Source organism: Chiloscyllium plagiosum, unplaced genomic scaffold (assembly GCF_037043375.1).
Source record: "Chiloscyllium plagiosum isolate Xiang-an unplaced genomic scaffold, Cpla_swu_hap1 HiC_scaffold_9, whole genome shotgun sequence".
Taxonomy (NCBI): Eukaryota; Metazoa; Chordata; class Chondrichthyes; order Orectolobiformes; family Hemiscylliidae; genus Chiloscyllium; species Chiloscyllium plagiosum.
This window is the reverse complement of record NW_028270147.1, coordinates 15,292,629-15,317,162: the sequence shown is the minus strand read 5'-3', so window position 1 is coordinate 15,317,162 and position 24,534 is coordinate 15,292,629. Positions and strand designations below refer to the sequence as shown.

Genomic DNA, 24,534 nt, shown 5'->3' with positions numbered 1-24,534 from the left:
CTTTATGGCTTTCTCCATGATAAACACAGAGGAGAAATATTCATTGAGGACTTCGCCCATCTCCTCAGGTTCTATACATACATGCTGTGGTTCTGTTTGCCGAGCTGGAAGTTTTTGTTGCAAACATTTCGTCCCCTGTCTAGGTGACATCCTCAGTGCTTGGGAGCCTCCTGTGAAGCGCTTCTGTGGTGTTTCCTCTGGCATTTATAGTGGCCTGTCCCTGCCGCTTCCGGTTGTCAGTTTCAGCTGTCCGCTGTAGTGGCCGGTATATTGGGTCCAGGTCTATGCGTTTGTTGATGGAGTTTGCGAATGAGTGCCAAGATTCTAGGAATTCCCTGGCTGTTCTTTGTTTCGCTTGCCCTATAATGGTAGTGTTGTCCCAGTCAAATTCATGTTGCTTGTCGTCTGTGTGTGTGGCTACGAGGGATAGCTGGTCGTGTCGTTTCGTGGCTAGTTGATGTTCGTGGATGCGGATCGTTAGCTGTCTTCCTGTTTGTCCTATGTAGTGTTTTGTGCAGTCCTTGCATGGGATTTTGTACACTGTTAGTTTTGCTCATGCTGGGTATCGGGTCCTTAGTTTTGGTGAGTTGTTGTCTGAGGGTGGCTGTTGGTTTGTGTGCTGTTATAAGTCCTAGTTGTCGCAGTAGTCTGGCTGTCATTTCAGAGATGTTCTTGATGTATGGTAGTGTGGCTAGTCCTTTGGGTTGCGGCATGTCCTCGTTCTGTTGTCTCTCCCTTAGGCATCTGTTGATGAAATTGCGAGGATATCCGTTTTTTGCGAATACCTTGTATAGGTGTTCCTCTTCCTCTTTTTGCAGTTCTGGTGTGCTGCAGTGTGTTGTGGCCCTTTTGAACAGTGTCTTGATGCAACTTCGTTTGTGTGTATTGAGGTGGTTGCTTTCATAGTTCAGGACTTGGTCTGTGTGTGTGGCTTTCCTGTATACCTTAGTGGTGAATTCTCCTTTTGGTGTTCTCTGTACCCTCACGTCTAGGAATGGGAGTTGGTTGTCCTTTTCTTCCTCTCTCGTGAATCGGATTCCTGTGAGTGTGGAGTTGATGATCCAGTGTGTATTCTCTATTTCTGTGTTTTTAATGATTACAAAGGTGTCATCAACGTATCTGACCCAGAGTTTGGGTTGAATTTGTGGTAAGACTGTTTGTTCTAACCTTTGCATTACTGCTTCTGCTATGAGTCCCGAGATCGGTGAGCCCATGGGTGTCCCATTGATTTGTTCGTATATCTGGTTGTTGAATGTGAAGTGTGTTGTGAGGAACAAATCCAGTAGTTTAAGTATGCCGTCTTTGTTGATGGGTTCAACGTCCTGTTGTCTGTTATGTCTGTTCAGCAGGTTGGCTATTGTTTCTCTGGCTAGGGTTTTGTCAATACATGTCTATACATACATGTCTACTTTGGTCTTTGAGGGGCCCGATTCTCTCTCTAGTTATTCTTTCTTTTAATATGCTTGAATAACATCTTTGGATTCACCTTAAATTTTCTCAGCCAAGACTATCTCATGCCCTCTTTTTGCCCTCCTCATTACCTTCTTCAGTAAACTCCTGGATCCCCTATTTACCTCCAGAGACTCCCTTGATCCCAGCTGCCTGTACCTGAGCCATAAGTCCTTTTTTCTGGTCAAAGTCTCAATATTTCTTGTCATCCAGGGTTCCCTATTCCTTTCAATCTTGCCTTTCACCCTTCCATGAATGTGTAGACTTTGAAGTCTAGCTATCTCAGTTTTAAAGGCCTCCCACATCCCGGAGATCCCTTTGCCTGGAAACAAACTACTTCAACCAACCCCTGCAAGCTCCTGTCTAATTCCATCAAAATTTGCCTTGCTCTCATTTAGATCTTGAAACTGTCGACCAGTTTTGTCCCCCTCCATCACTATTTTAAAATTAATAGAACTATGGTCACTGGTCCCAAAGTGCTCCCCCACTGTCACCTCAGTCACCTGTCCTGCCCTATTTCCCAAGAATAGGTCGACTTTTGCCCCTTCTGAGTAGGACCCTCCATATACTGCCATAGGAAATGCACTTTCCTGAACACACTTAACAAATTCCAGCCCATCTAAGCTCTTAATGTAATGGCAGTCCCAGTCTAGGTTGGGAAGATTAAAATCCCCTACTATGACAAGCCTATTTCTCCTGCGAGTCTCCCCAGTCTTCCCGCATATTTGTTCCTCTAATTCCCATTGACTATTTGGGGGCCTATAGTACTACTACAGTAATGTCACCACTCCCTACTTATTTCTTAGCTCCACCCTCAAAGCCTCACCGGACGATTCTTCAGTTATTTCATTTCTGATACTGCGGATGCCAAATATTGTTTACCATTTTCTGTGTATCCCGGTATGTAAAAGGAATGTCCTCCTGTTCGGATCGCTGCCTTTGCCTTCCCTTCCTTTCCCTGCACACGTACTTTAAAGCTGTATCCTCCATATCCAGAATACTTGTGGAAATACTTTGTGTAAATACCATCATTTTTGACAATGTCAGCACCTAAAGGCAAGGAAAGGGTAAGTAGCTGCAGACTGAGTGAAGCATGGAATAATTGCACAGTATTTGGATTGGCACTGATATCACTGATGACAAGTGCAAAGTCAAATTGATCTGGGAATTCTAAGTTCAAATCCCAATCACTTTAATTGTTTTGTGAATTGTTATAAATGCAAAATATCTTTGTTTAACATAATTTATTAATACAAATGCAACTTTGGGAGTTAAAAATTGGTTTTGCGCTGATTCTCAGGCACTGTGTTTATGGTTCATGAGCTGCTCAATCCAAGCCTGGTGTAGATAGGAAACACATTAATCTTATCCTGCCATCTGATGTACATAGTGGGAACTATGTGTACCCTGCACTGCTGACTGCCACTGCGTTTAAGAGTGTACTGAGTGGGGAAAAGGTGCTGAAGCCAGCCTTCTGTGGTGGAGGTGCAGAGGAGGAGAGACATCATGGATCTTGAGGGAATGGGGCCATGAGATCCTCAAGACCCATCCTCAGACTGGAGTAGGAGCAGGTAGCCAAGAAGGTTAATGCCTATTGTCTGAATCTGAAGGTTTTCTTTAATGTATTCACTCATGGGATGTGGGTGTCACTGACTGGGCCAGCATTTATTGCCTGTCCCTAGGTGCTATTGAGAAGATGATGGTGAGCTGCCTTCTTGAATTGCTGTAGTCCATGTACTGTAAATAGGCACACAATGCCTTTAGGGAGGGAATTCCAGGATTTTAACCCATGACAGTGAAGGAATGACGACATATTTCCAAGTGAGGATGTTGAGTGGCTTGGAGTGGAACTTGCCGATAATTGTGTTGCCATGTTTCAACTGCCTCTATCCTTCGAGATGAAAGTGGTTGTGAGTTTGGAAGGTGCTCTCTCAGGATCTCAGGTGAATTTCTGCAATGCATCTTCTGGATAGTACACACTGCTGCTACTGGGTGACAGGAAGTGGATGTTTGTAGATGTGATGCCAATCAAGCTGGCTGCTTTGGCATGAATGGTGTCAAGTGTTGTTCAATATAGGGTAGCACTGAATTATCAGTCGAATGGGGGGGCATGAGGGGCAGGGAGATGTGGGTGGGGGTGTTGGCTGTGTGCATGGGTGGGGTAGTGGGTGGAGAGGTAGTATGTAGTAAAGGATTCTTTGCCCATGTTTGATCTGAAGCCATGAGAACTCATGGGGTCCAGAGTCAATGTAGTCAAAGCCCATATTCCCTGCGAGCACTACTTTGAGTGTCCGAACAGTCAACAGGTCCATCAGGCTTAATTGTGATATATTTTATGTTCTGGAGGTTATAATTAGATATATGTGCATAACAGACACTGAATATACATTTCACTTTATCGAGTCACATCATCAGTCTCACCCAGGCCATCTTCAGAAAGTTCCTGTTCAATTGTTGGGCCAGTTGGTAGTTCGATAATAACCGTCACGTTTGCAAACAGGACGGGTGAGAATCTCTGACTGACTTCTGCGTAAATTGGCCTAACACCAACCAAATCCTTTTCACTGATGTGCACATCGACCGTGACCGAGGGAACTTTTTCATCTGCTGCTCGGGATGTCATTACAATACTTACAACCTGTTCAATGCCAGGATTCAGGATGGCATAATTCCAAGTACCTGTCTGGAATAAAAATATTTATTTTCAACAGCTGGATAGGTGAGAGCTTCTGCAACACCTGAATGCTTTCTCTAAATTCACCTGGAGAATATCTGCTCATTGCCCATTCCCAAGTGTCCTTGAGAAAGTGGTTTGAACTGTTGTGCTCTAGCTAGGGGAGTGTTGCTACGTCAAGAAAGTACCAGGATTTTGACCCAGCGTTCATCAAGAAATAATGGAACAGTTCCAAATCAGAATGGCATTGACTTGAAAGGGAACTTGCAACTGAAGGAGTTCCTGCTGCCTTGGTCATTCTAAATGGCAGAGCTCTTGGATTTGGATGGAGGTGTAGCCATGGTCTCGTTGAGTTGCTGTACTGTATCCTGCAGTTGTTCAATGCAGTCCAGGTAAGTCCCAGATTTTCTTGCTGGTTTGTGCCTTCTTTGTTGGTATGAGCTTAGGTACTGGGAAACTTTTTACAACTGCCCTCAGTGTCACTTATTGGGGGAGAGAAAAACAAATGGACATGGCACCCACCATGATCAACACTGAATTGCTTAGCACAGTGAATAGGGAGCAGAAAGGAACAGAAGTTCAATAAGTGAATAATGAAAACCATCATGGAGGGAGTTCAGTGCAGGGAAGTATGAGATAATTCACTCCATCGCCAGCAAGAAAAGATTCAAATAGTTGTGAGAATAGTAGTTGTGGGAATGATCTAGATGGATCACATTGTACTAATGGACAGCTACAAGAATGTTAGCCTTCATTTCGAGGGGCTGGAATACATGGTGTGGATGTTATGATCCCAGCGGTGTAAAGCTCTGGGAATACTGCATCTGCAGTATCACTTTCTCATACCAGGAAAGATGGAATAGGTTCTGAAGAAGGGGCATTGGACTCTATTTCTTCCTCCACAGATGCTGCCAAACCATTTGGGTTTCCCAGCAATGACAATTTTTATATATTTTATATATTGCACAGATTCTTTGTAATGGTCCTGCTGTGATGAGGATTAAATAAGGAGGAAATGTTTTTAATGAACTGAGATGGTTTTGCTATAACTATAGACAATTTAGGGTGATTTAATCAGAGTGTTTATGGTAATCAGAGAATTTTATTGCCTCCATTGGGAGCATCCAGACAAGATGAGGGAACAGTTGTAGAGGTTGAAGTGAGGAAACACACAAGAACTAATTGAAATTTAGAATTTTGATTTGCTACTTAAATAAATTTTCAACACCTGAGAACAATGAATATTGAAAGGCAAATATATCAAGGGGTATAGAACCAAACTGAGTACATTGATTTGAGAGACAAATCAGCCATGGTCTCACTGAATAACAGAAGTCATTTAAGGGACTGACTTGTCTTTCTTATATGACATTGAAGCACCATTGATCAAACTGTGTACACTCGGCAACAGAAGACATAAGAATAGAAATAAGAACATCAATCCTACCCTGTCATTTGACCAGATCATGGATGATCTTCTACCTCAATGCCATTGATCTGCACTATCTCTATATCTCTTAATGTCTTCAATATCTGGAAATCTACAAATCTCTGTCTTGAGCATACTCTCTGGCACTTTAGAGTGTTTGATACTCTTTACTTGAAAGTGTGTCAGCAATATTGAGGTGAACTCAGGATTACCCTCGCTTATGATGCCTCCATGGGTTCCCAAGGCTCTCAATGGCATTGAATGACCCTAATGCCCATGTCCTCACCAATGCATTGGAAGAAGTGATACATTTCAAATTGTAACATAGCCATTTTGTTTCACTCCATGTGTGCTGTGTACTCAACTGGCTAAAGGCAGAGATCATGTGAAAGACTGCACTGTATAATTGTCAAAATAGAGGATGGTTGAGAGTAAACATGCTGCTGTCCAATGACTCTGCTGGAAAACATGATTAACAATGATACAATGTACACTGCAGAACATGAAGAATTGAAGGAGACATTTTGATCCGTACCAGTGCAGTGTCAGGAATGTTCAGACGGGCCGTACGTGTTGTACTATCAATCTTAAAGTCACTGTTGTTGTACACATTTCCACTGGGGTCATATACAAACATTTCTGGTGTCTGCTTCCGCCATGAAATAACAAAAAATGTGTCGTTCCCAATGGTCTTATCGATGACAACTGTTCCATTTAACCAAGTATCATCTTCAACCTTTGTTCCAAAACTTTCAAGCTGGGACCAAAGAAATGGATCTATTGAATCTAATGTTAAGTTAATGAAAGGATAATTTGAAAGTCATTATCTGAGGAAAAACAGACCTGAATTGACTGAATTGACTTTATCAGTGGCTGCAAACTGTCGACCCCCTAGAGAATGGAGAGGGTAAGAAAGTTATAAACATGGATCAAATACATGGTCAATGGGCAATGCCAATTGAGACCGAAATGAAGAAGGAGGCATCAGAGATTTCTGCAATGTGACAGTAACTGCCCAAATTGTTTGGAATAAAACTATTGAACATGTTAACATTGATTTTAATCCTGTCTGATTAGCAGGAGCAATGTATAGTTGAGGGAAGAAGAATTAAAATGGCAGTGGTAGCCATTATGTTCCCATTACCTGCAATATTAACAGTTAGCTTGGAGAATCAACTCTGACTGACTAGAAATATGGACATGTCAATGGCTTCTATTGTACATCAAAGTTGTGTGACATCACTTTAAATAAATAAATTGACTTGGCTAACTTCCTGTTAGCTCTACTTATGGACAATGCCAGGAGTAAAGTCCCACCAACTTCCTGTCGGAGTCTGCCTAGTAATTGGAATGTTCTCAACTGAAATTCCTTTGTCCAGTATTTTCACTGAGGGCCCACCCAGTTTATTTTAAACCTATTAACACTTCCGCCACAATAAAAGTTGGGAGCAGAACTTGAAACAAAAAGGCTTGAAGTTGTGTTTGTCTCCCAAGAATTCATGAGAAATTCTGTGTGTTCTTATTACCTGTCAGTGTTGACATCTGTTCCAGCTCTGTGGCTGCATTCGGTCCTAATGCTATCGTGTGGATTACTGCACCACTTTGTTCCACCTCCGAGAAACAACTGCTTATCCCACTGTCCTCCCCATCAGTCAGCAAAACAACTTCATCACCATTTGTAGGACCGTGGTCATCACCAAGTACCTGCAAAGCCGTTAAATTATTGTCAACATGGGTAAACTGAAAATTAAATGAGTTACTAAAGTTTGCTGAAGCATTTCAGTTTCTATCTGAAAACCAGTCTGGACTCCTGCGCAGATATTTTTCCCTCCATTAGCTGTTGTAGGTAGCAATTGGACAAGTTGATTCCTCACACCTTCATTATCAATCACTTTCAAATGTGATTGAATAGTTGCAGTATTGTTAAAAGTGATTTTGCTTCAATGATCTGAAGTAAGAATATCTCGGCTGCTTGTCGGAGTCTGTTAATACAATTCTCCTGTTGAATTAAAAAAAAATGTAATTTGCAGCTCACTGCCTTTCAGTCGATTTATTTACAAATTGCATTAAAAATAATATTGATAAAAAATTAAAGTTAGTATTAAGCAGGCTGCTATGCCCGAGATAGTTTCAAGATTTTTTCTGATTGTTTTGGCTGCATTAATTCAAGCAAATGTTTCCTTTTTATACGTGGGATGTGGGTGTTATTGGCAACAGCAGTATTTATTGCCCATCTCTAATTGCCTTTGAACTGAATGACTTTCTGGGCATTTTAAGGGTAGTTAAAGTCAACTACAGTCTCTGAGACTGGAGTTACATGTACGTCAGATAACGTTGGCAGATTTCCTTCCCGAAAGGTCATTAATTGGTTATTTACAACAATGATTGTCTTTTGTCCAACTGGCCAGCATCTACTGCCCATCTGTAGTTACCAGTGAGAAGGTGATGATGAGCTATCTTCTTGAACCACTGCTGTCCACATGCTGTGGCTTGACCCACAATGCCTTTAGGGAAGGAATTTCAGACATTTCTTTTACCTAGCAATAGTGAAGGGATGCGGATATGTTTCCAAGTCAGAATGGTCAATGATTTGGAGGGGAACTTGAATGTTCCCATGTCTTTGCTGCCCTTGTCCTTCTAGAAGGAAGTGGTCATGGGTTTGAAAGGTTCTACCTGAGGATATTTGGTGAATTTCTGCAGCGCATCTTATGGATAGTACGCACTGCTACTACTGAGCGATGGTGGTGGAGGGAGTGGTTGTTGTGGAGGTAATGCCAATCAAATGAGCTGCTTTGTCCTTGATGGTGTCAAGTTGCTTGAGTGTTGTCGGAGTTGAACCCCCCTAGGCAAGTGGGGAGCATTCCATCACACTCCTGTCTTGTGCCTTGTATGTGCTGGACAGGATCTCAGGGGTCAGGAGGTGAGTTACCGCAGTGTTCCAAGCATCTGACCTGCTTTTGTAACCACTGTGTTTATATGGTGAGTCCAGTTGAGGCTCTGGTCAGTGGTAACCAGCAGGATATTGATAGTGGGTGTTTCAATGATGGTACCAATTTAAATTGTCTCTTTTTGTTGATGATCACAGCTGAATGAATCAAACTAGCTGAAGACTGGCATCTATGATGCCAGGGACCACTGGAGGAGATCCAGATGGAACTTGGTATTTGTAGCTGAAGGTTGCTGCAAATGCTTCAGCCTTATCTTTCACACTGTGTTGGATTCTTCCATCATTGAGGATGGGGATATTTGTGGAGCATCCTCCTCCATTTAATTGTTGAATCGACCACCACCATTCATGACTGGATGTGGCAGGACTGCAGAGCTTTGATCCATTGATTGTGGGATCACTTGTGCTGTTTGAATTACAAGTAATCCTGTTTGGTACTTTCACCAGGTAGACTCCTCATGTTCAGATATGCCTTCTGTTGCTTCTGCATTCTCCATTGAAACGGGATTTATTCCCTGGCTTGATAGTAATCGTTCAGTGGGGGATATGCTGGGCCATGAGGTTGAGTTGTGCTGAAGACAATTCTGCTCCAGCTGATGGCCCACAGTGCCTCATGGATGCCAAGTCTTGAGTTGTTCGATCTATTTAAAGTCTGTCTCATGTAGCACAGTGCACAACACAATGGAGGGTGTTCTCAATGTGAAGGTGGGACTTCATCTCCACAAGGATTGTGCAGTGGTCGCTCTTACTGATACTGTCATGGACAGGTGCATCTGCAGACAGCAGATTGGTAAGGATGAGGTCAGGTACATTGATTCCCTCACCGCCTGCTGCAGATCCAGTCTGGTAGCTTGGTCTTTAGGACCTTACCAGTTCGATCAGTAGCACTGCTGCTGAGCCCTCCTTGATGGTGGACATTGAAATGCCTCGCCCAAAGTACATTTTGTGTCCTTGCCTTCCTCAGTACTTCCTCAAATGTTTGTTCAACATGGAGGAGTATCAATACAGTAGCTGAGGCAGGACAGTCATGGAGATGCACTGCATGGAAACAGACCCTTTGGTCCAACTCATCCATGCCAACCAGATTTTCGAAATTAATCGAGTCCCATTTGCAAGCACTTGACCCTTATCCCTCTAAACCCTTCCTATTCATGTACCTATTCATGTACCTATCCAGGCCTCTTAAATATTGTAATTGCACCAGCCTCTACCATTTCTTCCGTCAGCTCATTCCATACACACACCATACTCTGTGTGAAAAAGTTGCCACTTAGATCCTTCTTAAATCTTTTCCCTCTCACACTAAACTTATGCTGCCTAGTTCTGAACTCCTCCAATCCAGGGAAAATACCTTGTCTATTTACCTTATCCATGCCCCTCATGATTTTATAAACCTCTGTAAGGTCACATCTCAGACTCTGATGTTCCAGGGAAAACAACCCCAGCCTATTCAGCCTTTCCCTATAGCTCAAACTCTCCAACCCTGGCAGCATCCTTGTAAATCTTTTCTGAACCATTTCAAGTTTCAAAACATTCTTCCTATCGGAGGGAGACCAGAATTGCGTGCAATATTCCAAAAGTGGCCTAACCAATGGCCTGTACAGCTGCAACATGACCTCCCAACTCCTATACTCAATGCTCTGACCAATAAAGGGAAGCATACTAAATGCCTTCTTATTATCCTATCTAGCTAAGACTCCACTTTCAAGGAACTGTGAACCTGCACTGCAAAGACTTTTGTTCAGCGACACTCCCCAGGACCTTACCATAATCAGTGTTTACTGTAAAGAAGGATATGGAAGATATAGAATGTAGGGAAATAGATGGTGACATCTTGATAAATGTCCATATTACAGAGGAGGAGGTGCTGGATGTCTTGAAATGCATAAAAGTGGATAAATCCCCAGGATCTAATCTGGTGTAGCCTAGGTCCTAATCAGTGAAGCAAAGGAAGTGATTGCTGGGCTCTTTGCTCAGATATTTGTATCATCGACAGTCACAGGTGAGGTGCCAAAAGGCTGGAGGTTGGCTAATGTGGTGCCACTGTTTAAGAAAGGTAGTAAGGACAAGCCAAGGAACTATAGACATCGGTGGTGGGCAAGTTGTTGGAGGGAACCCTGAGAGACAGGATTTATTAGGAAGAGTCAGCATGGCTTTGTGTGTGGGAAATCATATCTCACAAACTTGATTGAGTTTTTTGAAGATGTAACAAAGAGGATTGATGAGGGCAGAGCAGTAGATGTGATCTATATGGACTTCAGTAAGGCGTTCGTCAAGGTTCCCCATGGGAGACTGATTAGCAAGGTTAGATCTCATGGAATACAGGGAGAACTAACCATTTGGATACAGAACTGTCTCGAACTTAGAAGACAGAGGGTGGATGTGGACGGTTGCTTTTCAGTCTGGAGGCCTGTGACCAGTGGAGTGCCACAAGGATCGGTGCTGGGTCCTCTACTTTTCATCATTTATATAGATGATTTGGATGTGAACATAGAGGTATAGTTAGGATAGTTAGATGAAACCAAAATTGGAGGTGTAGTGGACAGCGAAGAAGGTTACCTCAGAGTACAATGGGATCTTGAACAGATGGGCCAATGGGCTGAGAAGTGGCAGATGGAGTTTAATTCAGATAAATGCGAGGTGTTGCATTTTGAAAAAGCAAATCAGAACAGGACTTATACACTTAATGGTAAGGTCCTGAGGAGTGTTGCTGAACAAAGAGACCTTGGCGTGCAGGTTCATAGTTCCTCGAAAGTAGAGTTGCAGATAGATAGGATAGTGAAGAAAGCATTTGCTATGCTTTCCTTTATTGGTCAGAGTATTGAGTACAGGAGTTTGGAGGTCATGTTGCAGGTGTAGAAAACATTGATTTGGCCACTTTTGGAATATTGCACGCAATTCTGGTCTGCTTCTGATTAGAAGGATGTTATGAAGTTTGAAAGGTTCAGAAAAGATTTTCAAGGATGTTGCCAGGGTTGGAGGACTTGACCTATTGGGAGAGGCTGAACAGGCTGGGGCTGTTTTCCCTGGAGCATCGGAGGCTGAGGGGCGACCTCATAGAGGTTTATAAAATCATGAGGGGCATGGATAGGATAAATAGACAATGTCTTTTCCCTGGGGTCGGGGAGTCCAGAACTAGAGGGCATAGGTTTAGGGTGAGAGAGGAAAAATATAAAAGAGACCTAAGGGGCAAGTTTGATGCAGAGGTCAGTGCACAATTGGAATGCGATTGATACAAAGGAATGGCTTTTTTGGCCATTTAAAATGAGAGTCAATCACATTGCTGTGAGTCTGGATCCACATGGCGGCCAGCCGAGGTGAGGATGACAAATTTCTTTCTTGAAGGATATTAGTGAACCAGATGGGATTTTTCACCAATTGACAATGGCTTCATGGTCATCAGTAGATCCTTAATTCCAAATGTTTTTATTGAATTCAGATTCCACTATCTGCCATGACAGGATTCGAAACCAGGTCCCCACAACATTAGCTGAGTTTCTGAACGATACTGGAGCTATGCCATCATCTCCCCCTTGAACCCATGTCTCCAGAGCATTAGCATGGCTGTCTACATTACCAGGAGAAAGTGAGGACTGCAGATGCTGGAGATCAGCGTCGAGAATGTGGTACTGCAAAAGCACAGCAGGTCAGTCAGCATCCGAGGAGCAGGAGGATAAGCCCTTCATCAGGAATCTTTATATTGCCACCCTGACATTACCACTATATCAATGCCTGCTCTAAAATGCAGAGTGTTCTGTCAAACTCCTGATATGTGCTTTGTAGATGACAGCGAGGATCTGGGAATAAGGAGATGAGCTACTAGTTTCAGAATATCCAGCTTCTGACCTCTTCTAGCTTGCTGTGCGAAGCCACACAAGAGCATCAACCTGTATCTAAGTTAATACCTTCTGTGAAATAAACTTTACTATTGACCTTACCAATGTCATGCTCCCAGAAACATCAAGGGCTAAGCACAGCACACGGTGTTTGGCCTGTAGCAGTGTAAAGGTCGGTATCACTGAACCACTGTAGGGTGAGGGATTGTTTCTGAAATCCTCCGACTCTCTGATTATGTCCCAAGTGCTCCTGAAGTTGCACATTTTGTTTTGCATGTTCGGTGTGTCAGGATTGTGAGTCTTATCGTCACAGAATTCAGTCACCTGGATGTTTTTAAAAAAAAAGATGCAACAGGTTAAAGGGGCTGCAGATAGATTGGGGTGGGTTTGGATTATTTTTACCTCCCATACCCAGGAAGAATACTGTTGGAGACAGTCACCCACCCATTGTGAAGACCACAGGATTGATATTGCATTTAATCTCTTGGATATCACACAGATGTCTGACAAGAAGGAATCCACAATGTAAGTTTACAACTACCCTCAGTGTTTAAAACTTATCACTAATTTGTTGATAACATCATAATGAGTTTTTAACAAGAAAAGGACAAAACTGTTGAATACTTCAATGTTCCATGTTTGCATCCTGCCCTTCGCCAGTCAGGTGTCTGACGAGAAGGAATACACGATATAAGTTTACAACTACCCTCAGTGTTTAAAACTTATTATGATGCTATCAACAATCAAGGATATGTGTCTTAAATAAGAAAAGGACAGAACTGTTAAATGTTTTGATGTTTTATGTTTGCATCCTGCTCTTCCCCAATCAATGGCATCCGATAAGGGAAAGACACCAAACTGTGCATAATCATCAATCTCAAAATGCAGGTCACTGCTGTCTTCCAATGAAGAGGAGACACCTTCAATCTGCAGTAAAATGGGGAAAGTGATGTTCAGGAATTGAGGGGATGGTAAGGTGACTCAGTGGTTAGCATTGCTGCCTCATACACAAGGGACCTGGGTTCAATTTCAGCCTTGGGTAACGACTGTGTGAAGTTTGCATGCTCTCCCCGTGTCTGCACGGGTTTCCTCTGGATGCTCTGGTGTCCTCCCATTGTCCAAAGATGCACAGGCTGGGTGGATTGACCATGGCAAATGAGGTTACCGGTATAGGATGGAATTCTCTGTGGAAGGTTGATGGCAAACTCGATGGGCTGAACGGTGTCTTTCCACACTGTCAGGATTTTATGAAATTGCAGGTCTCCATCAAAGTGAAACTCTCCCAGAGCACTGCTGCCAGTACAAAGATTTCAGTTGGCTGGACAGCAGATTTATGACACAGAGGTGATAGCGATAATGTTCGATTCCTGCACTGGTTGATATTTCCATGAAGGACTGTCCTTGTCAACCTTTACTCTCACCTGAGCTGTGGTGTCTGTCTGGGTAAGGCATCACACGTTGCCTCAATCCAATGGGAGAGCAACCTTGGCCTGGGAGGACTATGGAGACTTCACTTTATTTTTATATTAATTATTACAGTATAGATATCTCTGGCAGGATCTAATTAACAGTGACATGGTGATTCACCTTCTTCTTGAGTCAAAGCAGTGTCAATTGTCTGCACTCTTTGTCACGTTAGGGGATTTCAGTGATAATGAAAGATTAATGAGAATTTTCAAAGTTGGGATTAGTGTTGGACTTTAAGGAGAACCTGGAGGTGGATGTGCTGCTATTGTTATGAAGATCCTTTATTATGAATAGTATTTTTGAGGATTTGTGTTGAAAGAATTGCAGACAGTCATTTGTTTGTAAACTCTCGGAAGACACCTGGACCTTTTTCTTAAAAGAGTCACTAAATGATAAATTGGACTATTATTTAAAGACACTTCTTGGAAGTCACATGGTTTATTGCAAATCACATGCCTTGGTTTATGGCTGTCAATATTGTTTGGAATTCAGTTACTGAGATGGTTATCGGCTGCTTTTCAAAGAAAGCTCTTTTGAGGGACCAGTGTAATAGCCAAACACTGTATGAACTGTTCTCCTTGAATACCTTTTGAACAATACTTCTTGGTGATTACAGAATAAACGACATCTGTAAGGATCCCTGTGGTGACTGTCTATCTTCGATATCCATGTGCCAGGAAGCTGGATGAAAGCCTTATCGTTATTCTTCATATCCTCATTCCATATCTCTGTCGAGAATTTTGTTTCTTTCTAAATTGACATATGTATGGTTATTTCGAAGATATAAAATTTGAAACTTCCACTTTTGTGTTTGCATCTTTCTTGAGTAAGTTTTGTTTTATAGTAAATCAATAATTTTATTCCTGACTAGAGATGCTTATTTAATGGATCTTTTATATTCTAATTTGAAAATATAGATAAAGCATCATTGGCTATGTTGGTAACTGTGTAAAGTAAATATATTTGTGTTGGGAACAATGGAGTGATGGCACTGGACAGAGGCAGTCCACTCCCCAGTCTTGGGCACAACACCATCCATCTGCTTCTTTTGCTGAAGTTTAAGGTCCTGTTGAAGAAGCCTTAGTGACAGATACAATGCATCCTGCAACTGGTACACAATCCAGTCACTATGTGTCAATAATGGGGCAAGTGAATCTTTAAAGTGGCTGTTGGAGCTGACTAAGTGGAGTTCTTCGTGTTTGATAGTATTGAGCTACTTGTTGTTGCGGTCATATAGGAAGCAGCCCACCATGGTTTTGACTTGTGCCTTGTCAGAGATAGAGAGGCTTTGGGGATTCAAAGTGTGAGACTACCCAACAAGAGCAAAACATCACAGATGCAAGAAATCTGATAAAAAATCTGAAAATCATGAAAATCTGGAGCAAGAAATGAAGTTAATGTTTCAGGTCACTGCAAGTTCAACAGAAGTATTCTGAGATTATCCGGTCTTGAACAAGATCATCCGGAATGTATGTGACTTAATCGGTTCTGTAGAAGAGCCACATTGGATTGAAGCATTAACTCCATTTCTCTCCTCAGTTGCTGCCTGACCTGCTGAGTCTCTCCAACATTTGCTGTTTTTATTTACTTGCTCATCCCGTTTAGTTGAGGGTCAATGGTAATCTTAAGGAATCCAACACCACGAGTCATAGAGTCACAGAGATGTACAGCATGGAAACAGACCCTTCGGTCCAACCCGTCCATGCTGACTAGATATCCCAACCCAATCTCGTCCCACCTGCTAGCTCCCGGCCCATATCCCTCCAAACCCTTCTTATTCATATACCCATCCAAATGCCTCTTAAATGTTGCAACTGTACCAACCTCCACCACTTCCTCTGGCAGCTCATTCCATATATGTATCACTCTCTGCGTGAAAAGGTTGCCACTGAGGTCTCTTTTATATCTTTCCCCTCTCACCCTGAACCTATGCCCTCTAGTTCTGGACTCCCCGACCCCAGGGAAAAGACTTTGCCTATTCACCCTATCCATGCCCCTCATAATTTTGTAAACCTCTATACGGTCACCCCTCAGTCTCCAACGCTCCAGGGAAAACAGCCTCAGCCTGTTCAGCCTCTCCCTATTGCTCAAATCCTCCAACCCTGGCAACATCCTTGTAAATTTTTTATGAACCCTTTCAAGTTTGACAACATCTTTTCAATAGGAAGGAGACCAGAAATGCATGCAATACTCCAACAGTGGCCTAACCAATGTCCTGTACAATTGCAACATGACCTCCCAACTCCTGTACTCAATACTCTGACCAATAAAGGAAAGCATACCAAACGTCGTCTTCACTATCCTATCTACCTGTGACTATACTTTCAAGGAGCTATGAAACTGCACTCCAAGGTCTCTTTGTTCAGCAACACTCCTCAGACCCTTACCATTAAGTTTATACATCCTGCTAAGATTTGCTTTCCCAAAATGCAGCACCTTGTATGTATCTGAATTAAACTCCATCTGCCACTTCTCTGCCCATTGGCCCATTTGGTCCAGATCCTGTTGTAATTTGAGGTAACCCTCTTCGCTGTCCACTACACCTCCAATTTTGGCGTAATCTGCAAACTTACTAACTGTACCTCTTATGCTCGCATCCAAATCATTTATGTAAATGACAAAAAGTAGAGGGCCCAGCACCGATTCTTGTGGCACTCCACTGATCACAGGCCTCCAGTTTGTAAAACTACCCTCCAAGACCACCCTCTGTCTTCTACGTTTGAGTCAGTTCTGTATCCGAATGGCTAGTTTTCCCCGTATTCCGTGAAACCTAACCTTGCTAATCCGTCTCCCATGGGGAAGCTTGTCGAACGCCTTACTGAAACCCATATAGATCATATCTACCGCTCTGCCCTCCTCAATCTTCTTTGTTACTTCTTCAAAAAACTCAATCAAGTTTGTGAGACATGATTTCCCACAAGCCATGTTGACTATCCCTAATCAGTCCTTGCCTTTTCAAATACATGTACATCCTGTCCCTCAGGATTCCTTCCAACAATTTGCCCACCGCAGGCTCACCAGTCTATAATTCCCTAGCTTGCCCTTACTACCCTTCTTAAACAGTGGCACCACATTAGCCAACCTCCAGTCTTCAGGCACCTCACCTGTAACTATTGATGATACAAACATCTCAGCAAGAGGTCCAGAAATCACTTCTCTAGCTCCCGACAGAGTTCTAGGATACATCTGCTCTGGTCCTGGGGATTTATCCACCTTTAACCGTTTCAAGACATCCAGCTCTTCCTCCTCTGTAATTTGGACATTTTGCAAGGTGTCACTATCTATTGCCCTTCAGTCTGTATCTTCCCAATCCTTTTCCACAGTAAATACTGATGCAAAATACTCATTTAGTATCTCCCCCATTTTCTGTGGCTCCACACAAAGGTCACCTTGCTGATCTATGAGGGGTCCTATTTTCTTCCTAGTTACCCTTTTGTCCTTAATATATTTGTAAAAACCCTTTGGATTCTCTTTAATTCTATTTGCCAAAGCTATCTCATGTCCCCTTTTTGCCCTCCTGATTTCCCTCTTAAGTATATTCCTACTGCCTTTATACTCTTCTAAGGATTCACTCAATCTATCCTGTCTGTACCTTCCATATGCTTCCTTCTTTTTCTGAACCAAACCCTCAATTTCTTTCATCATCCAGCATTCCCTTTACCTACCAGCCTTTTCTTTCACCCGAACAGGAATATACTTTCTCTGGATTCTCGTAATCTCATTTCTGAAGGCTTCCCATTTTCCAGCCGTCCCTTTACCTGCGAACATCTGCCCCCAATCAGCTTTCGAAAGTTCTCGCCTAATACCGTCAAAATTGGCCTTTCTCCAATTTAGAACTTCAACTTTTAGATCTGGTCTATCCCATTCCATCACTATTTTAAAACAAATTGAATTATGGTCACTGACTCCAAAGTGCTCCCCCACTGACACCTCAGTCACCTACCCTGCCTTATTTCCCAAGAGTAAGTCAAGTTTTGCACCTTCTCTAGTAGGTACATCCACATACTGAATCAGAAAATTGTCTTGTACGCACTTAACAAGTTCCTCTCCATCTAAACCCTTAACACTATGACAGTCCCAGTCTATGTTTGGAAAGTTAAAATCCCCTACCATAATCACCCTATTATTCTTACAAGTAGCTGAGATCTCCTTACAAATTTGTTTCTCAATTTCCCTCTGACTATTAGGAGGTCTATAATACAATCCCAATAAGGTGATCATCCCTTTCTTGTTTCTCAGTTCCACCCAAATAACTTCCCTGGATGTATTTCCAGGAATATCCTCCCTCAGCATAGCTGTAATGCTATCCCTTATCAAAAACGCCACTCCCCCTCCTCTCTTGCCTCCCTTTCTATCCTTCCTGTAGCATTTGTATCCTGGAACATTAAGCTGCCAGTCTGCCTATCCCTGAGCCATGTTACTGTAATTGCTATGATATCCCAGTCCCATGTTCCTAACCATGCCCTGAGTTCATCTGCCTTCCCTGTTAGGCCCCTTGCATTGAAATAAATGCAGTTTAATTTATTAGTCCTACCTTGTCCCTGCCTGTCCTGACTGTTTGACTCACTTCTGTTCTCAACTGTACCAGTCTCAGAATGACCTCTTTCCCCACTATCTCCCTGGCCTCCATCTTACTAGTTTGAATCCTCCCGAGCAGCTTTAGCAAATTTCCCTGCCACTATATTAGTCCCCTTCCAATTTAGGTGCAATCAGTCCTTCTTATACAGGTCACTTGTACCCCAAAAGAAATTCCAATGATCTAAAAATGTGAATCCTTCTTCCATACAACAGCTCCTCAGCCATGCATTCATCTGCTGTATCCTCCTATTCCTGCCCTCACTAGCTCATAGCACCAGGAGTAGTCCAGATATTACTATTCTCAAGGACCTCCTTTTTAAATTTCTGCCTAACTTTCTGTAATGCCCCTTCAGACTCTCAACCTTTTCCCTTCCTTTGTCAATGGTTCCAATGTGGACAATGACCTCTTGCTGGCCCCTCTCCCCCATGCGAATATTCTGCACCCTCTCTGAGACATCTTTGATCCTGGCACCAGGGAAGCAACACACCATTCTGATTTTTCACTGCTGGCCACAGAAACATCTGTCTGTACCTCGGACTGGAGATATCCCCTGACACAATTGATCTCTTGGAACCCAACGTACCCCTCGTTGCATTAGAGCCAGTCTCAATACCAGAAACTTGGCTGTTTGAGCTACGTTCCCCTGAGAATCCATCACCCCCTACATTTTCCAAAACAGCATACTTGGTGTTTTATTTACTTGCTCGTTCCATTTAGTTCAGAGTCAATTGTAATCTTCAGGAATTCAGCAATGGTAATGCAAGGGGAGGTAGTTAGATTGTCTCTTATTGGAAATAATCATTGCCAGGCATTTGAATCACAGAAATATGACTTGCTACATTTCAGGCCAATTGTGGATGCTATCCAGGGTTAACTGTCTGCATTACAGACCGCGTAGTTAGTTGAGGAATAATGCATTGAGTGGAACACAGTGCAATCATCCTCACTTCTGTCCTTATAGCTAAAGGAAGGTCATTGATGGGCAGCCAAGGATAATTGGTCCTTGGATATCATTCTGAGGAGATATTGCAGGGATGATCTTGGAAACAAGATTGTTAGCAATATTGGACAAACATGCCTCTCAGCAACTTTACTTACATGTGACAGTGCCTGTATGAACATAACTGAGGAGGATGCAGTCTGTTTGCTGTCGGGATAAAATTCACAATCCCCTTTTGGCAGTCCTGACTTGGCATCTGTGTCACACACTGAACAGGATCTGCCTGTGCAATCAGCAAGCTGTCCTCTAATCTCTTTTGGACATCTGGAAGTAAAATTGATCAAAGATCACTCCTTGATTCCAAGTAACATTTCAACAATGAGAAATCACTGAATAAGGTTAAAACTTACAATATTTCCTCCGTACCGTTTGCAACTTTCATCCATCATTTCTTTGCTGACTTAGAAAGGTTATAATCAACCACTTTCCTCAGGAAATTGATTTTTTTCCTTTCTACTCTTCGCCGTTTATAATTTTAATTCACCTCAATTAAATGTCCCCATACTCCCTACTTCCAAAGAAAAGAACTCCAGCCTATCCAGTGTTTATTCATTCTTGAGACAACATCCCAATAAATCTCCTTTGTACCCTCTTTCAGTGTATACTATCCTACCTGACATACGGTTACCAGAACTGTTCTTTTATGTTTCACTGTAGTAACACATTGGAAACCAAGCCCCACTATTACCAGAGTCATCACATAAGTAGACTTTCAAGACTTTAAAATGTCACAAAATTCCTAATTTGTCCATCTTTTGGATCCAAGTTGACAGAAAGCATGGACCAAAAACCATGTAACAAGAATTACTATTTATTAGAAATAGATTCTAACTGCAGATAAAAAAAATTATGATCAATTGACACACAACTCTACTGGTTAAAATTCTAATCTACTTATAAAATTCCCATTACACATACAAATACAGATAGACACAAAGAAAAGGGCATTACAGGTGGAGTGAACATTTGAGAAGGCCCACAGGGTTTGCTCAGATGATCCTTTTGCTGATCACAACTCCTTTCCTCCAGGCGTTATGATTGTTCCTAACTTGAATGATCACAGCTGTAAGCTGCTCAGCTAACTGGAAGCCAGTCACATTACTGTGGACAGGCAAAAGGCCTTTGTTATCAATAACTGGTCACTCTTCCATGCAACAATCAGGTACCTGTTGCCAGCCGAATATCTGTTTGTACACAGATCGTCTGGAACTAGAGTTGTCCCACCACTTGTACACACAACTGTGTAAACATCTCCTACAATGAGTGCCTGGTTATTTGCTTTAAGAATATACAGCAATCCCTTCAATAATCTTGGTTTTTAAGACAGTCGTTTTCCATTTCAGACCACAATCAAAAATACAATAAAATAAAAATACATGCTCTTCACAATATGCAGTATATGAGCTGTTCCATGAACAGTATTTCATATGGTTCTGGAATAACCTCCCTGCTTTTGTACTCTCTGCCTGAGTTAATAAAGGAATCTATCTATATGCCTTCTTAACCATCATTCCACTTGCCCTTTTTTTATCTTCCTGGAGCATGCACTGTAATGCTAGTTTTTTCTTCTACCCTTCTCAGTAATCTGCTATTTATTATATATTCCTTTTGCTTGTTTTCACTATCCTCAGCCCTGTAAATGCACTACCTCTCTGTTCTCTACATTTGCCACTTTTTGACCAACTTGATAATCCATTTATATTTCTAGTCTGCATTATTGCATTTATAGTTTGCATTATTGAACATGAAACATGTGGCCAATTTTTTATACCAAGTACAAACATCTTAATAATGATGACTACATTGAAGTCTGAATCTGTATATGTAATATATATGTATATCATGAAAAGTAAGGGACCTCATGCACACCATTGAAACCAGCCTTCCAGTCCCAAAGATATCCGTAGATCCTTCAATTCCTACCATAGAGCTCATTTTTCATCCAACTTCTTACTTGTTTAGAGATCCCATGTAAACATTTATTTTTCTGACCAGTCTGTCATGTGAGATTTTGCTAAACGCCTGGCAAAATCCCATGGAGATCACGCCAAATGCATTAACCAGATAAACCCTCCATGTTACTTGCTCAACAATTGAACTGAGTTAGTCAGACTTAGCCTTCTCTGAAAAGATCCATCCTGACCCTCCTTGATTAATTTATGCTTTTTTAAATGATCATTTGTATAGTTCCTTGGAATGTTTCTCAATATTGTTTTCACCAACGCAATTAGACATGTTTATTTGGAAAAGCTGAGGATGAAATTCCTTTGGACGGGATTGTAGCTGCACAGATTTGTCTATTCGTACCATATGGCTGTGTTATTATTGTGAGGTTTGCAAGATCATTATTTGAGGATTGTATCTTTTGTTTAATAAGATGATTATAATTGAGGACTGTGATTTTAAATGTAAGGTAAATGAAAGAGTAGATTAGAAGTAATCCTGAGTGAATTATTGAGGAGAATATGCAAGGTATTTAGTCTTGGACCAATGACTGCAGTTTCCAAGTTAACAATGTATAGAGACAAAAATAATATTTAGTCATTGGCTCGATTTTTCACCAAGCTCAGATTGTATCAAATTATTAAAAATAAACTATGAACTAGAACTTTGAAATTCTCTTTAAATGCCACTGGAGAGATTAATATTTTTTTTCATAGGATCCTGATGTAAATCAAATAATATGGCTCCCATCTTAGTCAGATGGTCATTTGAGTTACCTAGAAGAGTTAGGCTAAGTCTTTGTATGGATAGCCCACACTGCAAAATTAATAACAGGAAAAGACAGCGTAGATAAAGATTAACTATTTCCATTGGTTGGGGATTCCAGAGCTGGGGACATAGTTTGAGAATTAGGGCCAAACCATTCAGGACAGATGTTGGGAAGCATTTCTACACACAAAGGGTGGTGGGTAATTGGAACTCTACTGCACAAACTTCAGTGGATGCGGGATCAGTTGATACTTTAAAATCTGAGGATATTTAATTTTTTTGTTCAGCAAAGGTATCGAGGGATATAGGCCAAAGGCAGAAAGGAAATACAGGGAGGTAGTCACACCTCAGGTAAAAGATGAAGGTAGATGGGTTACCGTCAGGGGAAGGTAAGGGAACCAGCAGGCAATGCAAGGATCCTCTGTGGCCATTCCCCTCAACAACAAGTATACTGTTTTGGATATTGTTCAGGGGGATGACTTATCAGGGGTAAGCAATGGGAACAGATCTTTGGCACAGAGTCTGTCCCTGTTGCTCAGAATGGAAGGAGGAAGAGTAGCAGAGCATTAGTTATTGGGGACTTCATAGGGGAACAGAGAAGAGGTTCTGTGGGAACGAGAGAGACTTACGGTTGGTGTATTGCCTCTCGGGTACCAGGGTTTGTGATGTCTCTGATCGTGTTTTCAGAATCCTTGAGGGGGAGGGGGATCAGCCCCAAGTCATGGTCCACATAGGCACGAAGGACATAGATAGGCAGGGAGATGGGGATTTAAAGCAGACTTTCAGGGAGATAGGGTGGAAGCTTAGAGCTAGAACAAACAGAGTTGTTACCTCTGGTTTGTTGCCTGTGCCATGTGCTAGTGAGGCGAAGAATAGGGAGAGAGAGGAGTTGAACACGTCGCTACAGGGATGGTGCAGGAGGGAGGGTTTTGGATTCCTGGATAATTTGAGCTCTTTCGGGGGTAGGGGGTACTTCTACAAACAGGATGGTCTTCACCTGAACCAGAGGGGTACCAATATCCTGGGGAGTATATTTGCTAATGCTCTTAGGTGGGTTTAAACTAATTCAGCAGGGGGGATGGGAACCAAAATTGTCATTCTAGTATACGAGAGGATGAGAGTCGTGAAGTTAGAACTAAGATTTCAAGATCGCAAGAAGGCACCGGCAGGCAAGAAGTTGGTTTGAAGTGTATCTACTTCAATGCCAGGAGCATCTGGAATAAGGTGGGTGAACTTGCAGCTTGGATTGGTACCTGGGATTTCTATGTTGTGGCCATTTCAGAGTCATGAGTAGAGCAGAGACAGGAATGGTTGGGTTCTGGGATTTAGATGTTTCATTAAGATCAGAGAAACTGATAAAAGAGTGGGTGGTGTGATGCTAGTCAAGGACAGTATTACGGTTAAGGAAAGGATGTTTGAGGACTTGTCTACAGAGGTAGTATGGGCTGAGATTTGAAACAGGAAAGGAGAGAGGTTACCCTGTTGGGAGTTTTCTATAGGCTTCCAAATAGTTCCAGAGATGTAGCGGATAGGACAGCAAACATGATCCTCAATGGGAGCGAGAGTGACAGGGCAGTTGTTATGGGGGACTTTAACTTTCCAAATATTGACTGGGAATACTACAGTTCAAGTCAGTTGGGTCAGTTTTTGTCCAATGTGTGCAGGAGGGTTTCCTGACACAGTATATCGACAGGCCAACAAGGAGTGAGGTCACATTAGATTTGGTACAGGCTAATGAACCCGGCCAGGTGTTAATTTAGATTTGGAGATAAGTGAGCACTTTAAAGGGAGTGACCACAATTTGGTTATGTTTACTTTAGTGATGGAAGGGGTTAGGTATCTACCGCATAGCAAGAGATTTGCTGGGGGAAAGGCAATTATGATGAAATTAGGCAAGATTTAGGATGCATAAGATGGGGAAAGAACTGCAGGAGATGGGCACAATCGAAATGTGGAGCTTGTCCAAGGACCAGCTACTGTGGGTCCTTGATAAGTATGTACCGATTAGGCAGGGAGGAAGTTGTCGAGTGCGGGAGCCATGTTTACAAAGGAAGCTGAATCTCTTGTCAAGAGAAAGAAGAAGGCTTATGTTAGGATGAAATGTGATGGCTCAGTTAGGGTGCTTAAAAATTACACATTAGCCAGGAAAGACTGAAAGAGGGAGCTAAGAAGAGCCAGGAGGGGACATGAGAAGCCATGGGCAGATAAGATCAAGGAAAATCCTAAGGCATTCTATCGCTACATCAGGAATGAAAGAATGACTAGAGTAAGATTAGGGCCAATCAAGCAGAGTAATGGGAAGTTGTGCTTAGAGTTTGAGGAGAGACTGAATGAATACTAAACAGATACTTTTCATCAGTATTCACACCAGAAAAAGAACTTGTGGTCGAAGAGAATACTGAGATACAGGCTACTCGACTAGATGGGATTGAAGTGCATAA

The 24,534-nt window shown here is 42.2% G+C and overlaps 1 pseudogene; it reads right to left on the bottom strand.

Annotated features, from left to right (window-relative positions):
- The window catches only part of LOC122554706 (calcium-activated chloride channel regulator 1-like), a 43,908-nt pseudogene that overhangs the window by 6,483 nt on the left and 12,891 nt on the right, over positions 1-24,534 (bottom strand).